Below are 18,447 nucleotides of genomic sequence, written 5' to 3' on the forward strand. Positions count from 1 at the left end.
TCCTTTAGCGAATATATAATGGAAATAAAAGCTCCAAGTCCAATAGAACCAAAGAGGAGACGTCCTAACTTTTCAAATGACGAATTAGTGGTATGTATTTCCTTTATTGCCATTTCTTTAGCGGGCAGTCTTACCATACCCAGTGGATTAGTGCTGTCATATAGTGTATGCCTGTATGTGTTTTATTGTGTGTAAATGAATTTTACCGAATCTTGCTCAACATACTGAAAGGTGGATTTCAATTCTCAACTTCCCAACTGGATGCTGGGTTAGGTTAGGTTAGGCTGGGTTGAGTTAGGTTAGGTTAGGTTAGGTTAGGTTAGGGTAGGGTAGATTAAATTATTAGGTACAGTTAAGCTAGGTTAGGTTAGGTTTAGTTAAACACGTAGAGTAGGCAGGTCCTTTCCATCATTACTAATATTTCCGATCAGATTGTCATAGTCATGTTATGATTATTATTAATATTGCACAACAAATGAGGCCTCAAAACACTCAGATGAACTAAAAAAAACTATCAAATGGAACAAAAAGAAAGAAAAAAATCCCAAAATAGGAAACGACAATAAAGGAAATATTTACCCTCTTAGTTTTGATTAATGAAGTCTCCAAAACAAGGACAACTATTTTTTCCTCACTAGACACAAACATTACAAAGAAAGCAAAGATGCTACCATAGGAAAGTATTACCTATAGGGTGAATAGTGTTAGCAGAGTGAAAAGGGAGAGCAGTGATGTGAGGAAGAAATTTTGTGATTATAGATCACAAGTTAAGGGGAAGGCAGTCAAGGTAATGAGGGAGGCAAAGAAATCTTTAGGTATTTTAAAAAATGCATATTTCTGTTGTTAGTTACATAATGCCTGTGAGGATGTAAGCTGTTTATTCTAACTTACCATATCATACAAACCTAACTTCATGAGGCGTTACTGATAGAGGTAGGATTTGATTATAACTCTGGTTAGCTTGATCATACAAGTCTAAAACTGGAAAATTATTTCCTTTTTTTTCTGGGGGGAGAGAGGTGGGGTTGTGCTTTTGTCATTGATGACAAAGAATCTTTTGGTACTGTAAGCAGTTACATTAGAAAAATTTCCTATATCCTAAAGGATAAAGTTGATCCCATCATCTGTAGCACCAGTCGAGCAGGGCAGTACTCCCAAGGTGGATGGAAAGCTGATGACAGGGAGAGCTGGAGCTCCCGTTTCATCAGCCCTTGGGACTAGTTCCTGACCATCCCCTTTTGCTGAACATTTTCAGTGTCTCAGGAACACAGAGAGTAGGCCAGCATGCTCTCCAATACGAGTTTCTCTATCAACACAAAACTACATGCATAGTACACACTACATTTCCTTTTACAAAATTCAAAAAAAGTATTCATTTCGGCAAAACACATAGCCTCGGAGTCCCTGGAGGGGGGGTCCATTAATGCCCCCATCTTCGGCCCCTCTCCCGGTGGCGAAATTTTTTTTCCTGCCCAGTTCCGTCACTTTGCACATATGGCACCGTTGCCCTGTGTTTAGTTTGGCAACGCCGCGCAGCAGTGAGCCATCATCACAATTATTTACTTTTTTTATGCTTGACTATAAATATAATACCTGACTATCTATATTTTACATGGATTGAAAGAATAATAGACACATAGAGGTCATATAGTTTTCGTTGCCTTAGCTTAAATAAATATAAAAAGGGGCCATACCACTGTCTTTACTTCGTCACTCGTCTGCTGAGAGAGAGAGAGAGAGAGAGCTTGAAACAGTATAAAATAATAACATGCAGGGTCATCAATAAAAAGTGAGTATGCAAGGAAGATACTCTCTACACTTTGCTAAAATTAGTAATATATTGATTTAATAAAAATGCGGTACGTCTTAGGGGTGGTACATGACTGTTCGTTGAGAACACTTATCAGTAACATATGTTGTAGGCCTATAGGGTACTACTTTACCTGTCATTTCTTGTCATTGCTCCCAGACGTACGATTCAATCAGCTGTGTTTACAGGAAAGAGAGAGAGAGAGAGGTTAATGACCCATAATATTTTATCACCTAAAACGCTTTTCATGATCATTCTTAAGGGTTAACCTTGGTAATTTCTGCTGCAAGCTGGGAAATATTGGTATCAATGATGCCTGAATATCAATGTTTCATTAGACATTTTCTTAGGTATATATGTCAGGTTAGATTTCAGATTATTTTCTTGTTTTTCTTAAGTATATTAGTAAAATCATTTGTCAGGTTAGATTTCAAATTATTTTCTTGTTTTTCTTAGGTATATTAGTAAAATCATATGTCAGGTTACATTTCAGATTATTTTCATGTTCTCATGTCCTTTATTTCATGTTAAGTATGCTTGAAGGGTTTTTGTATTTGATGAAATGCAAAGCTTTATTTGTTACGGTATAATCTTTATTAAATATTACACAGCACCAGGCACCATATGCTATTTCCCATGTGCTGATGGCAGGCATTGGGTCAGACATGAGACATTATAGACCATTGTGTGCAAAATAAGTAAATCATGAGAAACAAGGAACTAAAAAAATAAACTCACTGTGATGCGCCATTGCCGATTGTAAACACAGCTGATTGAATCGTACGTCTGGGAGCAATGACAAGAAATGACAGGGAAAGTAGTATAGGCCTACAACAAATGTTACTGATAAGTGTTCTCAACGAGCAGTCATGTACCACCCCTAAGACGTACCGCATTTTCATTAAATCAACATATAACTAATTTTAGCAAAGTGTAGAGAGTATCTTCTCTCTCTCTCTCTCTCTCTCTCTCTCTCTCTCAGCAGACGAGTGACGAAGTAAAGACAGTGGTATGGCCCCTTTTTATATTTATTTAAGCTAAGGCAGCGAAAACTATATGACCTCTATGTCTCTATTATTCTTTCAATCCATGTATAATATAGATAGTCAGGTATTATATTTATAGTCAAGCATAAAAAAAGTAAATAATTGTGATGAATACTAAACCTGGCATCCGATATGGCTCACTGCTGCGCGGCGTTGCCAAACTAAACACAGGGCAACGATGCCATATGTGCAAAGTGACGGAACTGGGCAGGAAAAAAAATTTCGCCTCCCGGTGACGACTCGAGCTGCCTGGAACCACTGTCTGACTTACTTCTTCTTCATTTCTGCAACATTCGTGGCTTTTCCTCCTACTTTCGTTCTGTTGAGCACCACCTATCCTCCTCTAAACCTCACCTGCTTTTCCTAACTGAGACTTAACTGTCTGAGGCAACTGACAGCAAACCTTTTTCTGTATCCTCCTACTTTCTCTATACTCATTTCAAAGCCAAAGGTGGCTGTTGTGTATATATACACAACGACTTACCTTGCTCTCGTGTTCTTGAACTCGATTCTTCTGAATTCTCTACACTCTGGCTTCGGCTTTCCTGTCATTCTCTGACTAAGTATATCTGCACTATTTACTTATCTCCTAATTCTACTGTCAAAAACTCTTTGACTATCTTACTTCTATGATGGAACACATTCTATCCATTTCTCCTTTCTCTGAAATCTCCATTCTAGGAGATTTCAATGTTCACCACTATCTTTGGCTCTCCTCTCCTTTCACTGATCCAGTTGGTGAACAAGCCTACATGTTCTCTATCCTTAATGACCTAGAGCAGCTTGTACAGCACCCTATCCGTATCCCTGACCGCCATGGAGAGAGCTTTAACATACATGACCTCTTCCTTGCAACTAATCCTTCTGCTTACACTGTTAATCTTTTCTCTCTGCTGGGCCCCTCTGAGCAAAACCTTATCACCTTAACCTGTCCTATCGCTCCGGTACGGCCTGTGGACCCCCCAAAGAAATGTCGTCTGTGGCACTTTGGAGCTGCGGATTGGGAGGCCCTCAGGCAGTACTTCTTTGATTTTCCATGGAATGATTATTGCTTCCATGGCCAGGAGCCATCTGAGTGTGTCTTGTGCATTACGAGGGTTATTTTCTCGGGTATGGAAGCATACATTCCTTTCTTATATCCTATGGCTAATGCAAGAAAGCCTTGGTTTAATCACACTTGTTCTAATGCTGTCTGCAACAAGGAGAGGGCCGAAAAAAAGGTACCAGAGCCAATGCACCCCTGAATGACATCTTTTATACGTTTCTGCCCGGAATCGTGCTAAGTCTGTTCTTCGCTCTGCTAAAAATAATTTCATCTGTACTAAATGCTCTCAACTCTATAACTCGAATTCTTCCTGCTCCTTGTGGCATCTTGCCAAAAACCTTTCCAACAACGTTATCTCATCATCCTTTACTCCTCTTCTCTACTCTGATGGCTCTGTAGCTATTTCTTCTACTGATAAAGCAGATCTCTTTGCTCAGACTTTTTCCTCCAGTTCCACGTTAGACGATTCTGGTGCTGTTCCTCCATCACTTCCTCCCTCTGACTTCCTCATGGCTGACATTAAAATTTCCTCAGCTGATGTATTTTCTGCAATTACAGGCCTCAATACTAATAAGGCATATGGGCCTGATGGAGTCCCTCCTGTTGTTCTCAAGAACTGTGCTTCTGTGCTTACACCCTGCCTAGGCAAACTCTTTCACCTTTGTCTATTCACTTATACCTTTCCTTCTTGCTGGAAGTTTGCTCTCATTCAGCCAGTCCCAAACAACAGTGACCATTCCCAGTTCTCTAACTATCGTCCAATTGCTTTAACATCCTGTATCTGAAAAGTTTTCCAGTCAATTCTTGATAGAAAAATTTTAAAACATCTGTCCTATCACAACCTTCTTTCTGATCATCAGTATAGGTTCCATCAGGGTCGCTTCACTGGCGATCTCCTCACCAACCTTTCAGACTCCTAGTCATCCTCCTTTCGGGAGTTTGGCAAAAGCTTTGCCATTGCACTTGACATCTCGAAGGCTTTCGATCGAGTCCGGCATAAATCTTTAATTACCAAACTGCCCTCTTACGGTTTCTATCCTTCTATCTGTGCCTTCATCTCTAGCTTCCTTTCTGGTCGTTCTATAGTCTCTGTTGTAGATGGCTATCGTTCTTCTCCTAGATCTATCAACAGTGGTGTTCCTCAGGGCTCTGTCCTATCACCAGCTCTCTTCCTTTCATTCATCAATGACCTTCTAAGCTGTACATCTAACCCTATCCACTCATACGCTGATGACTCCACCCTTCACCTTTCCATTCGGTTCCCGCAATGCCCATCTCAGCAGTTACTTCAACAAACAAGGGTTGAGTGTATGGCACACCTAATGTCTGACTTGGCTCGTATCTCTGACTGGGGTAAAAATAATTTCGTTGTTTTTAATGCATCAAAGACTAGCTCTTACACCTATGAACCCGACAAAATCTTCCACAGGTATACCTATTAATGCTAAATAATATTCAACTTAAACCAGCATCATCCTTGAACATGCCTGGGGTTTCATTTACTCAGGACTTATCTTGGAAAGATCATATTACATCTCTTGCAAAATCTGCTTCCAAGATATTAGGCGATCTAAGCCGATTCCGTTCCTTCTTTACCCCTGCACAGCTGTTGACTCTATGCACGGGTTTTATCCACCCCTGTGTCGAGTACAACTCCCATGTGTGGGAAGGTTCCCCCCACACAGCTCTTCTCAATAGGATGGAGTCAAAAGCTTTTCGTCTCATTAGCTCTCCTCTTCTTACTGACTCCCTTCAACCTCTGTCTCTTCGTCACACTGTTGCATCTTTATCTCTTTTCTATTGCTACTTCAGTGGTCACGGCTTCTCTGAACTGCCTGCATGCATTCCTCCACCTCTACGACGGACGCGTAGCACCCGTCTAGCAGCACACTATCATCCCTTTTCTGTCCAACTCTCTAATGGAAGAGTTAACCGTTAATCCCAGTCCTTCATTTATGCAACAGGTCATGTCTGGAACTTCTCCCTCTGTCTGTATTTCCTGCTTACTATAATCTCCAGTCTTTGAAATGCAGTGTGTCCAGGCATCTCGAAATGATCGGATCTTGAATTTGGCTCTCTCTTGTATTTTGTTTTTCTCTTGGAAGGAACAGTTATTGAGGGCTCGTGGCCTTTGGTTCTTTCTTCCTCGTATTAAAAAAAAAATCAGTAATAATTTCACTTTGGTCTTATGTTAAGCATTCATACTGTTAAAGAAGTCACTCCTTTTGATTTCCCTTATTACCTTATCCAGTATATTGATGCATGAAATGGTTTGTATCGCATAGGCTTTGTTTAGGTAATGTTTGTTAGGTTCATTTAACATCTTGATTCAGTGCCATGTCTGAAATAGAATTATTGTCTTCTTATAAGTTTAATCACCTTAGTATATCAAACGGTCATTCTTTAGCACATCCATTATCAACCCATGAACTGCCAGAAGTCTGATTGCATGTCGTGGAAACCTATAATACCGTAGTAAGTGCTCATCAGGCACATGGGGAGGGTATAATAGGTCCCTGAACCTTCCCTCTCAACGTAAATTTCGAGAAGCTAAATACACAGCCACAGCTTCCACAAGCTCCATCGTGCTGTAAACATCAGCAGCTGACTGCTCGAGTAGCCCCAGGCTTTCCCGGGTGTCGTATGCACGGAGTGACTTATGCTGGAAGTAACCGTTTCGCTTAATGCGCATGCGCTAAGTGGCCGTTTAGCTTCTATTTTGAAAGTATCTGCATGTTATCTTAAATTTTGTGCCATTTATCAACAACACTGTATGAAATATATGTGTCAGGAAGATAGTTGGATATCTTATCGACCTGTAGGTAACTTTAGGTCGATATATGGATATACATAAGTATAAATATATATGTATGTTACAGGCAGATTGTGAAATTGTCATTTCGTGAATTAAGATTAGCTTATTTTGGGTTTATTTAGGTTAGGTTGATCTAGGATAAGGTTAGGTTAGGGATAGGTTAGGTTTGGTTAGGTTAGGTTACTTTAGGCTTAACAGAGAAGGGAACGGTAACTTCCAGCATAAAGTCACTCCGTGCATATGACACCAGTGGCATTTTTTTTTTTTTTTTTTTTTTTTTTGACATTCATATTACCTTGCAAAGAAATAAGTATTGACAGAGTTCTTAGCTGCACTAAAACGAATATGGCACATCTTTTATTTTTCTGTCTGTTTAATTTCTTCATTTACGACGTTCATTAGAAGTGAAGAGAGCCAAAGGGAATCGATAGACCAAGAGGTTGCATACTTGATAAACATACTGATTCCGGGTTATGATGTAGGTTAAGGTATGTCCCTCAAGGACTTAACTTGAGGCGCCAGATCTTGGAGCAAGATGGCCGCGCCCATGCTTAGTGAATGCCTGATTCTGCCTCAGCACCGTATGTTTAGGCACCGTTAGGAGATCCGGCACCTTATGTGATGAGTAAATCCAACCCCAGAAGTGTTATCTGTGACTTGTAAGCCTACTGTTTCATTACACTTGTATATGTTCACTAGTTTCTGTATTTTTCAGATTCAGGTATAGTACTATATTGATTACAATATTGCACAATATCATACAGTACAGTACGCCCCCCCCCCCCAAATTAGGGAGGGTTACATTCCAAGCCCCTCGCTAATTCTTGATGCCTTCCTAAAAATGATATTTGCTGGTAATTGCGATGTCCATGAACCACTGATACTGTAATGCATTACCCTTAAGTAAACGTTGCTAGTCAAATCTGTTTCCCTGTTGTTTGTAGCTGTACGGCTGTGACATCTCTTGTCTGACTCCTCACACTAACTTGATGTCACTGACACCGGTACTGTAAAGGGTCGTTCAACACCGGGGGTTAGTAAGGGTTTAATAGAATACATTACTGTTTGCATCAATACTTTCACATATAAAGACAAAAACGTAAAAGCGCTAAATGTATATAAAGACAAAAACGACAAAAACGAATGAGCGCTAAATGTACGTTTAACTTTCATCCGAAAGACCTTACCAATTCATATTCCTCAAGTCTATTTTATATATTTATCCGACTATTTTATTTTGTTTGGAGAGAGTACTGTATGCAGTACTCACTCCAAACATATTTGTAATAATATAGGATGACAGTGTTCACCAATATAAATGATGCACTGAGTGGATGGCTAATATTCTGTATCATTTCAGCCTTCCAGGAAGTGTTAACTGTGACTTGTTGGCCTACTGTGTCATTACACTTGCAAATGTTCACTATATTATTTCAGATCCAGGTATAGTACTGTATTGATTACAGTATTGTACAGTATCATACAGTATACAGTACTCTCTCCAAACACATTTGTAATACCATAAGTGGTGATGATAGTGTTCATCAGTACATAATAAGGTACTTAGTGGGTAGCTTTTTCGATTATTTGCAAATCTATTTTCTCGGCATTGGCTTGGCCCCATAGATGCCGAATAATGGAACTTACTGTATATATATATATATATATATATATATATATATATATATATATATATATATATATATATATATATATATATATATATATATATATATATATATATATATATATATATATATATATATATATATATATATATATATATATATATATATATATATATATATATATATATATATATATATGTATCATGTAGTACTCCCCCTTTTAAAGTACACGCTGACTGTGTCTTGGTCTCCTCTCTCTTTAATATGCAGATTTTATAACAGTATGTTTTCCTCAAATGCCTTCTGAGGCAGTGGTGGGTTGAGAGAGAACTGTGTGTTCTCTACCAAGTGGGTGGCACTGGTAGGTTTGGAGGGATGTACTGTACGTGTCCTGTGGCATGTGGCCATTAATTTATTTTTCTATCTCAAGTCAGAGGGAATGGTGGGATGGGGAATGGTGCACGCGATGGAGTCCTCTTTTCCGCTCATGTTTATAGATATATATATATATATATATATATATATATATATATATATATATATATATATATATATATATATACACGCTTTCCTACAGGTATCCAATACCTAACTGTTCCTGCCCATGAAGTAACACTGGACGAATTCGCAAAGATGTTGTTGTAAGGATTTGGCAACTTCTTGCTTAAGTTTTTCTCATCCTTTTTTTTTTCCTTTGCTTGCCATTTTCTCTTTGTCATTATCCCTCATTCTAGTTTCTTCTTCAGGTCTTTGTTATGTTGCCCTGCCGCTCTTCTTTCATTTTCTTTTGTCACCACCATCTTTCCCTTACTCTCTCTCTCTCTCTCTCTCTCTCTCTCTCTCTCTCTCTCTCTCTCTCTCTCTCTCTCTCTCTCTCTCTCTCTCTCTCTCTCTCGCTTAATTTATCCCACTACTTCCCTGGCACAAACTTCTAAGGGTCATTTACACCAGCTTCCTTTCCTTCTCGCAAAAAAATCATATTTTACTTCTCATCCCTTGCATCTAACCCCTCTACAAACTGTACAGTAATCAAGTCTACTTCTTGTTGTACTTGGGATAATCCTCATATGCTTTGTTATCCTTGTTTTTGATGAACAGACTCGGAAGGAACAATGGATCAGTTGCTGTTTCCTTCCCTTTGCACTTATATTCACTCATCCTGGCCCCTTTCCTTCGCATACTTCTTCCATCTACAACCCAGACTATATTATATCCTCTCCTCACGAAAGCAACCCAACCACTCATCTCTTCCTTTTGTTTCTCAATGTCTCCTCCATCTTCCCATCTCCCTCTCATCACCACCTCCCTCAGGCTACCACCAGTCACCCCTTCGCACAACAGGTCCTGGAGACCACCGCCCAGACATTATAATTTACCTCACTAGATAATTCACCCTTTTACCACTTCAGCTTTTTGCAAAACTGAACCTCTCTTACAGACCCGGTTCTCTGTTAAAGGAAGGCACGCCGCTACTTAAATAAATTTTGTTTTTCTCTTACTTCTTCCTTTATTTCACTGCTTTATTTTTTATTTGGAAATGTCTGGAATATGCATTTCGTTTCCTCTTCCTGTTTCTGGAGTCTTCGGCTTCTTGATATTTACGTGCTCATCCCTTCTCTAAGTCCATTTCCTGAAATATTCTTCCTCCTTTGGCAGTCTTGCTTCTCTCAGGAAAGTCCACCTCCCACCTGCTTGCAAGCCTCATTATATGGACTCCTATTACCTTCCTTTTACGCCTATATATTCTGCCCCTTTGAAGAAATACTCATGTCATTAAAACGATCTCCCTTCATTGTCACTCCTTATTAACCCTTTCATGATACTGTGACCTTTTTTGTTCGCATATTATTCTGTACGATGCCTTACACTTCCATTCACTTGATAGAAAACCTTTCCAGTCTTAATGTAACAAAATAATCCTTTCATTTTGTTAAGTGCTTGCCAGGATATGTTTCATCTTCAGTTAATGCTGACCACTGTGAATGGAAGAATTCCTTGCTGCTTTTTCCGCTGCCTCCTCCAAAAGAATAAAAGGGTTTTAGGAGGTAGAAACAGTGCAATGAAAAAGAGGGAGAAAGGAGGGTAAAGAAGAGGGAAATGAGTAGACTGAGAGACAAGTACGAGAAGAAGGGAAAACAAAGAAGAGGCGGTGGGAATAAAAAGGAGAGAGCAGAAAAATACTGGACGGAGGATATAGATGACATGAAAATGAAGACAGACGAAGAAGAAAATAAGTAAATAAAGGTTAAAGGGAAATGGTGAAGAGAGGAGGGGGGGAAAAAAGGCACAGGATAAAGAAACCGATGATCAAGCAAAGACAAGGATAAAAAAATGGAGAAAAGAGTAACTGAAGGAAACTTAAATAGGTAGAAGAAAAGATCAACAAAGAAGACGGAGAGAGCTAGGTAAAAAGAAAGGAAAGAGATTGGAGAAGGAAAAAAAAAAACGGAATAAACGAAGATAGAAAGACAGGTTGGGTAAAAAAGAAGAAGGTTGGTACGTGAAGCAAAATCGATGACGAGAGAGAGAGAGAGAGAGAGAGAGAGAGAGAGAGAGAGAGAGAGAGAGAGAGAGAGACCCATGGCAACAGAATGAAATGCGATTGAGAAGAATATTAGGAGTATAAAACAAATGCCATGGCAGATGGCATATGATTCGAAGTGAACAAATGCAACATAGAAAAATAGGATATAGGGAGTGGGGTTGGAAAAGATAGAAACTCAATTAAGGGTAATGCAAAGGAAAAGAACAACAAGCGAAGCAGCGAAGAAATGAGTACTGAATAGAAAACAAGTGAACACATTGTAGAGAGAGATATTAATAAGAGTGGAGAAATGAAAAGGGAGAAAATTAAAGGAACTTGGGAAAAGCTGAAAGAGAAGACTAGGTGTAAGAAGGAATAAAAATAAGAGTATATGTGGGGAAGGAGATACGGAGGGGCAGAGGGGATAGAATAAGGGAGAAGATCAAGTGTTATGCAAGAAAAGAATTTATAAGAGGAGATGAATGGGGGAATGGGAAGCAGAGAGGAAACAAAATGTAGAGAAGAACTGAGGGTGGGGGAGAAAAGGTAAGACGAGAGGAAAGGAAAGGAAGAGAGAAGAGAGAAAATGTTACATAAGTGGATTATGGGAAAGGAGAACGGGACATGAAATATAAGGAGAAGGATGGATTGGAAAGGTTGGGGAACTGTTCAAGTGCTGCCTAATAGCAGATTGCCTTCGACTTTTTTTTAATTCTCTGTCTCTGTCTGTCTGTCTGTCTGTCTGTCTGTCTGTCTGTCTGTCTGTCTCTCTCTCTCTCTCTCTCTCTCTCTCACTCACTCTGAATGTGTGTGTGTGTGTGTGTGTGTGTGTGTGTGTGTGTGTGTGTGCACGCGCGCGTCTTTGCCGCACCCATACGGCCGGCCATATATAGTGATTATCCCTAACTACGTCACTCCTTTCCTCACTCACTTATCCACAGTACTATCTTAAAGAACCGGATTCAGACCTTATAGAGGGAATTTTGGGAAAACTAAGCTTTACAGAGTGGTACATCCTCCGGCCAGTATTCAGACAAGGTGGACACCCGTGGTCTTCACTCCACACGGGGTGGTGACCAACAAGTGTACCACCCAGAACCGTTTGGCACGACCTTTTTATTCTTGCACAGTGGTAGATCTTCATTTGCACCAGGTATTAGCATAGTCCATCCCCGAGGACCGCCCTCCACAAGGGGTATAACCCCAGGTGGTCTTGGAGAAAGTATTTAGATGTCACATGAAAAAGTAAAACAGTCTTTTTTATTTACGTGGCCGAATACTTACGGAGGTTAATATTCTGAGTACTGTTACTGCTGTTGCTAACTTATTTTGATAAAGGACAAACTGCGTGCATTGTTGGGACATAGTTCAAAGTGTTTTGAAGTGTTTAACAGAGCTCCAAGTTAAGCTGGTTATGGTGAAGCGAGGCAACGAGCTGGAGATGAGGAAGGATGTTGGCAGTTAGGAGTCAGGCCACTAGCACGGAGGAGACTCTTCATCCTTAAGCTAAAATTATGCTAACACTTGGGACTGTGCTACTAAATGTGCAAAAGCACTGTGATTGTGCATTAAGGGAACCATGTTCTTCATTATAGCTATGCACAAAAATTTTTTATTTATTGGTTTGGTGATGGGATATTATAGGTGTTCAAATGAAGCTTGTATATCGGTGACCCTTTGACTCAGGCCTGAAAACATACGAGTACTACTGAGTGGAAATCTGTATGCAAGGTATATATAGTAAGTGGCTGCAAGGTATCTGGACAACTTCCGACATTGGCACCGAACATGCAGCCTAAGTCAAATGGTGTGGGTGACAATGAATAAAACACAGGGTCCCCGAACCACAGCCTTGGTAGCCAAAAACACATCATAAGACCTGAGTTACCATTCCACTTATTGCGAAAATTACCATCATTTAAGTGTATTAACATCTGAAAAGCACAAGCGCACATAGCACGCTGTGAGAGTCTACCAGTGCCTTCAAAATGGATAGCCGTGCTGATTACAATCTGAAGAAAGGGGCTTTGAGTCTTGGCCTCTTCGATCCCAAGGTCATTACTATGTTCTGAAGGTACAGGGAAGTGAATGGGAAGAGTGGACAGAATGTCGGAACCTTGAACCAGCAGAAAGGGAGATGGCAGTTTGGAAGGCAGAGATAGAGTTTGAATGTTTGAGGCTTCAGTTGGAGCAGGCCAATGCAAAGCAGGAGAGGATTCATCAGCAAGCCCTAGAACTCAGAGCAGCCACTCCAACTACACCTCTTACTTGGTCAAAGCTGACGCTTCGAAAGTTCCCTAATGAGCCGGACCACGTGGAGACATACTTCACGCACTTCGAGATGTAAGTAGACAACCACTGGAATGATTGGACAAAAGATCAGTACCGGTATATCATTCCACTTCTTCACGACAAGGGTCAGGATGTTTTTTACAGGCTGGAATCCGACGAACGTCTCAGGTATAACGAGTTGAAAGCCACATTGTTGAACGTCTTTGGATGTAACCTGGAGGAAGCTTGGGTGAGGTTCTCTACAGCATACTTGGAGGAGAGCAAGACATGCAAAATTTGCGTTTTACGCCAACAACATCATTTCAAGTTGTGGCAATGGCTGGGTGAACTCCCCAAAGGATAAAATTTTTGAGCTGATTATTCTCGACCAGCTTCATCATTCACTTCCTAAGACCCTAAGGATACAGCTCTGAACCAACAAAATCACTAGTCTCAAAGAAACCATGGAAATGGTGAATGTCTATTAGGCTTGGGGGAAATGAGAGGCTGACATGAAAGCAGATACGCAGAGTCTGTCCCTACGTCGAACAGTGGGACTCTTCATTAGAAAAACGTCTCAATAAGTGCCACATGATTTGTCGTGTTAACAGATTTACACGGGTCTCAAGAAGTCTTGTAGGCGGAGACTACTGTGCCTAGCAAGCAAACCTCTGCACCGCAAACGAGGAAACAGAACAAGAGGAAACTATCAGCCCTGCAGCCAAACATGCATTTTGTTCTGCAGTCCCCGACCCATTATTAGATGGCAATCTTCCAGTAGTAATGGGTCACATACAGGGTTAAGTGGCAATTATTATGCATAATGCTGGCTCTGCTGGATATGTTTGTGAATCAGGGTTACTATACCGGCCGTCTTGTTATCCTCAGGATGACTGAAGGTTCAAACACCAAAGTACATGATGCATTAGTCGCTTGTAAGTCTTCATACTACACTGGGTTTCTCACAGCAGAAGTTATAAAGCAGCCTGTGTGTGAATTCATCCTTGGAAATGTTCCTACAGCTATGTCATTTCATGGTAGAAACAGCCACACAAGCAATGAGACAGTGTTCACGAACAAGAGTCATAAGGAACGGGACCAGGCAGGCCCATATCTACGTCTTGTTCTCAAGGGTTGCATGATGACCCTAGCATGGCTAGGAACTTTCCTAGGGTAGTTGTTCAGACCTCTGCAGCTGTTACGACCAGAGCACCAGTTCAGGGATCAAACGTCTTACCTCTGTTGAGCACTACACCTGTAATGAAGGAGCATTTACAATGTGATAACATGTTCTCAGAACAGAAGACAGATACAACATTAGCCACAGTACGGGAATATGCTCAGTATGGCTATACCAGTCACAGGAACGGCATTACAACTGAGTTTATGTGACTGAATGATCGTCTTTACAGGAAGCTAACTTTACCAAAGGGGGAAATGAAGCTTCAGTTCATGGTGCCATCTGCATTCCAGCAGCAATTGTTCAAGCTTGGCCACTCCTCTTCTCTAGGTACCATCTGGGTGCTGCTAGAACTCTTAGTAGAATGCATAATGTACTCCTATGGCCCGGTTTGGGAGCTTCAGTGACAAGATACACGCTTTGATAGTTGTTAGTGCACTGCAGATTGAGGGAGAACTCCAAGAGTTCCTGTGCAACCTCATCCTGTGATAGAAGAACCTTTTTTCCAAGGTTGATGTGAATATTGTTGGCTGTATAATACCATGCAAGATTCTGAGTGGCCATGGGTCACAATTTACATTGTTTTTTTTATGGCAAAGGTAAGCAAACTTTTGGCCATTAAGGGAATGAAAACTAAGCCCTACCATCCTCGGTATTATGGCATCTGTGGAAGGTTCAATGGGACTCTCAAAAAGATGGTGAAACATATGGCAGCTGTCCAGCCAAGAGAATGGCCACATTTCATAGCACCACTACTGTTCGTGTATCTTTAGGCACAACAAAGCTCTATGCACTCCTCACCTTTTGAACTTGTGTATGGTACGAGTACGTGTGTGCGAGTGCATTTACAAGTTCTCTGTGAACTGTGGGAGGATGACAGTAGGGACCAAAGTGTGACGTCGTCCTACTAATATGTGCTGAATCAACTAAGCATCTCCCAACTACATGTGAATACACCAAAGAGGAGCTTTTGAAGGCCCCCCCAAAGTGTTACAGACTTTGTGCCAGTAAATTATTCATTGTATGACAAATTTTGACAAATGAAGATAGATGAGGGGAAAACATATTGTGACTTATCAGACCATAATCTAATTGAAGTGCTCTTCAACACTGGGAAGAATGAGGATTTTGAAGCTGGAAAGTGTATAAGTAACGAATATTACAAAAAGGATGAGAAATTATTAGCATTATATATAAGCTGTAGCACCAGTCGAACAGGGCAGTACTCCCGAGGTGGATGGCAAGCTGGTGATAGGGAGAGCTGGAGCTCCCGTTTCACCAGCCCTCAGGACTTGATCCTGACCATCTCCCTTTGCTGAACATTTTCAGTGCATTCATTTACACAGAGAGTAGGCCAGCATGCTCCAATAATACCTCTACTTCCAACTGTCTACATCACACTACATGCACATAACATATCACACCTTCTATTCACTGTCTGTAGTAATGGCCGATGCAATGTTACTATCAAATGAGGTGGTACCTCGGATTGCCACCAACGGCAGGGTAGGGCTGGCGGCACAGGGTCCTCCCGGTCGCCATCAAGTGACTGTGCTGGCAGCAACTGTTATTATTTCCGGGAATGCTCGTCAGCGAAGAAGTGAAAGTGCGGCCTTATTCTTCATCAGCATCCGCGGACTTACCATAAATTTAAACTCAGTTCATTTTTTCCTTCAGTCCATATCCTTTTGGCCCTTTTCTTCACAGAACCACAAATCTCACCCTTTACCGATATATCCCCATTTTGCTTTCCCGGTTACCATCTCCTCACAAACTTCCGTAACAACGGCGGCACCTGTTGTTATATCAAATTCCACTATGCAGTTGACACTATTTAAAACCTCACTTCATCCAGTTTTGATTACTCATTATATAAACTAAATTATCAAAATATTACCAGATATATTTGTGTAGATTATCGCTACCCCAATGCTTCTTCGGAACCCAGTGTATTTGACTCCATATCCACACAGTTGAGTAACCTTACCGTTCTCCTTAGTACTGAAATTACCATTTTAGGTGATTTTAACATACATAATGTTGAATGGTCATTGCATTCTGCCAGGACTGACGACGCTGGTCTAGAGTGCAAGCTGGTAAAGCAACCAACCAGAATACCTGATAATCCTGACCATAATGCCCATCTCTTGGATTTATTCTTGACAAATAATCCAGATCAATACAGGAGAGAGGTACTGTCACCACTTGGATCTTCTGACCACAATCTCATCAAAGCCTTATTAGTTAACCCCCCCACACCTCCCCATTCTGAACCTGTCAGGGTGACCCGATGGCACTTTGATAGGGCAACCTGGGATGGATTTAGAAATTACCTTGCTGACATTCCATGGCAGTCGTTTTTCTCTAGTGATCCCAATTCTACCTAGTCCCACATTAGCGACTTAATACTAGCTGGTATGGATTTATTCATACCAAATCAACAGTTCACTAAAAGATCGAACTCTCCAAAATGGTTTGATGGCAGCTGTGCCAGAGCAACAGCCCAAAAGTCATTAGCATATAACTCTTACTTAAAATAAAAACATCTGAATCATTCTTTCAATTTATAATTGCTAGAAATCATGCAAAAGCTGTATTAAATCTAGCTAAATCAAACTTTCTTCAAAACCAATCATCAAAACTACTTAACAACCCTAATGACAATAGAATATTCTGGTCAACTCTTAATTCTTTCAGTAATAACTTTAACAAGTCATCTTCCATTCCCCCATTAAAATCTTCAGATGGCAACATTACATGTGACCCGCATGGGAAAGCGGATATTTTATTCAGTACATTTGCCTGTGGAGTCACATGGAGAGACAGGCTGACGAATGAGGATATAAAGGAGCGTTGTGGTGTTGATGTGGATGTGATAGGAAGCGTTATGAGGAACACACTGAGGTGGTTTGGCCATGTGGAGAGGATGGAGGGTCAAAGACTGACGAAGAGAGTGTATGTGAGTGAGGTGGAGGGGGAAAGAGGGAGGGGGAGGCCGAGGATGAGATGGAGAGATGGGGTGGAGAGGTATATGAGAGAGGGGGGTGTGAGTTGGGAGCAGGGGAGTGAAATGGTGGGGGACAGGGCGACTTGGAGGCGATTTGTTTATGGCCACCCCAAACGGGATTGAGGCGTCTGGCAATAGATAGATAGATAGACATTTGCCCAAAACTCTACCATAGACGATACCAGCCAGAATGTCCCAGTGCTAGAACTTGACTCTCCCGAAATTGCCCCACTTAAAATACAGACAAGATACGTAAAATCCATCCTAGACAATTTACCTGCCAACAAAGCTCAAGGCCCAGATAGAATTCTGCCAATTGTTTTGAAAAAGTGTTCCCCTGAACTTGCTTCTGTTTTTGCTAAATTATTTAAACTATGCATACGTACTTCTTTATCCCCAAATTCATGGAAAGAAGCCAATATCCACGCAATTCTGAAGTAAGGAAATTCGTCTGACCCCTCTGATTACAAACCAATAGCTGTCACATCTTCTCTTGGTAAGGTATTTGAAACATTAATTAATAAGCACATCGTTAAAGATCTTGAATCCAACAACTTAATTAGTGATAGACAATATGGTTTTCGCCACGAAAGATCCACCATTGACATACTCAATCTCCTAACTCATACCATCCATCAATCAATTGATCTACATGAAGAAACTCATGCAGTAGCTCTTGATATTTCTAAAGTTTTCGACAGAAAATGACACCAATCCCTGCTATGGACCAACGTCTTTTGTCCCTTTGATTTCTTCATATGTTAGTGTAAGGAAAATAAGAGTAAAAGTAGATGATGTATATTCCAATTTACACACAATTAACGCCGGCATGCCGCAGGGGTCAGTTCTGGCGTCAACCCTATTCCTGGTTCATATTAATGATCTCTTATCTATCACCAATAATCTCATCCACTCATACGCAGATGACTCAACACTACATAGTTCATTCATACTCAGACACCCATTTACAAAGTCTAATATCTCTACCTCTCAACTCAGTACAGCCATCTCCATAAATCAAGACCTATCTATGATCAGTGAATGGGGACAAAACAACCTTGTCTCATTTAATGCTAGTAAAACTAAGTATATATAATTTACTAATATACAGATATTGCCAG

The sequence above is a fragment of the Coenobita brevimanus genome, chromosome 38 (genome assembly GCF_032717465.1).
Source record: "Coenobita brevimanus isolate Jiangsu-jjx chromosome 38, ASM3271746v2, whole genome shotgun sequence".
NCBI classification, from domain to species: domain Eukaryota; kingdom Metazoa; phylum Arthropoda; class Malacostraca; order Decapoda; family Coenobitidae; genus Coenobita; species Coenobita brevimanus.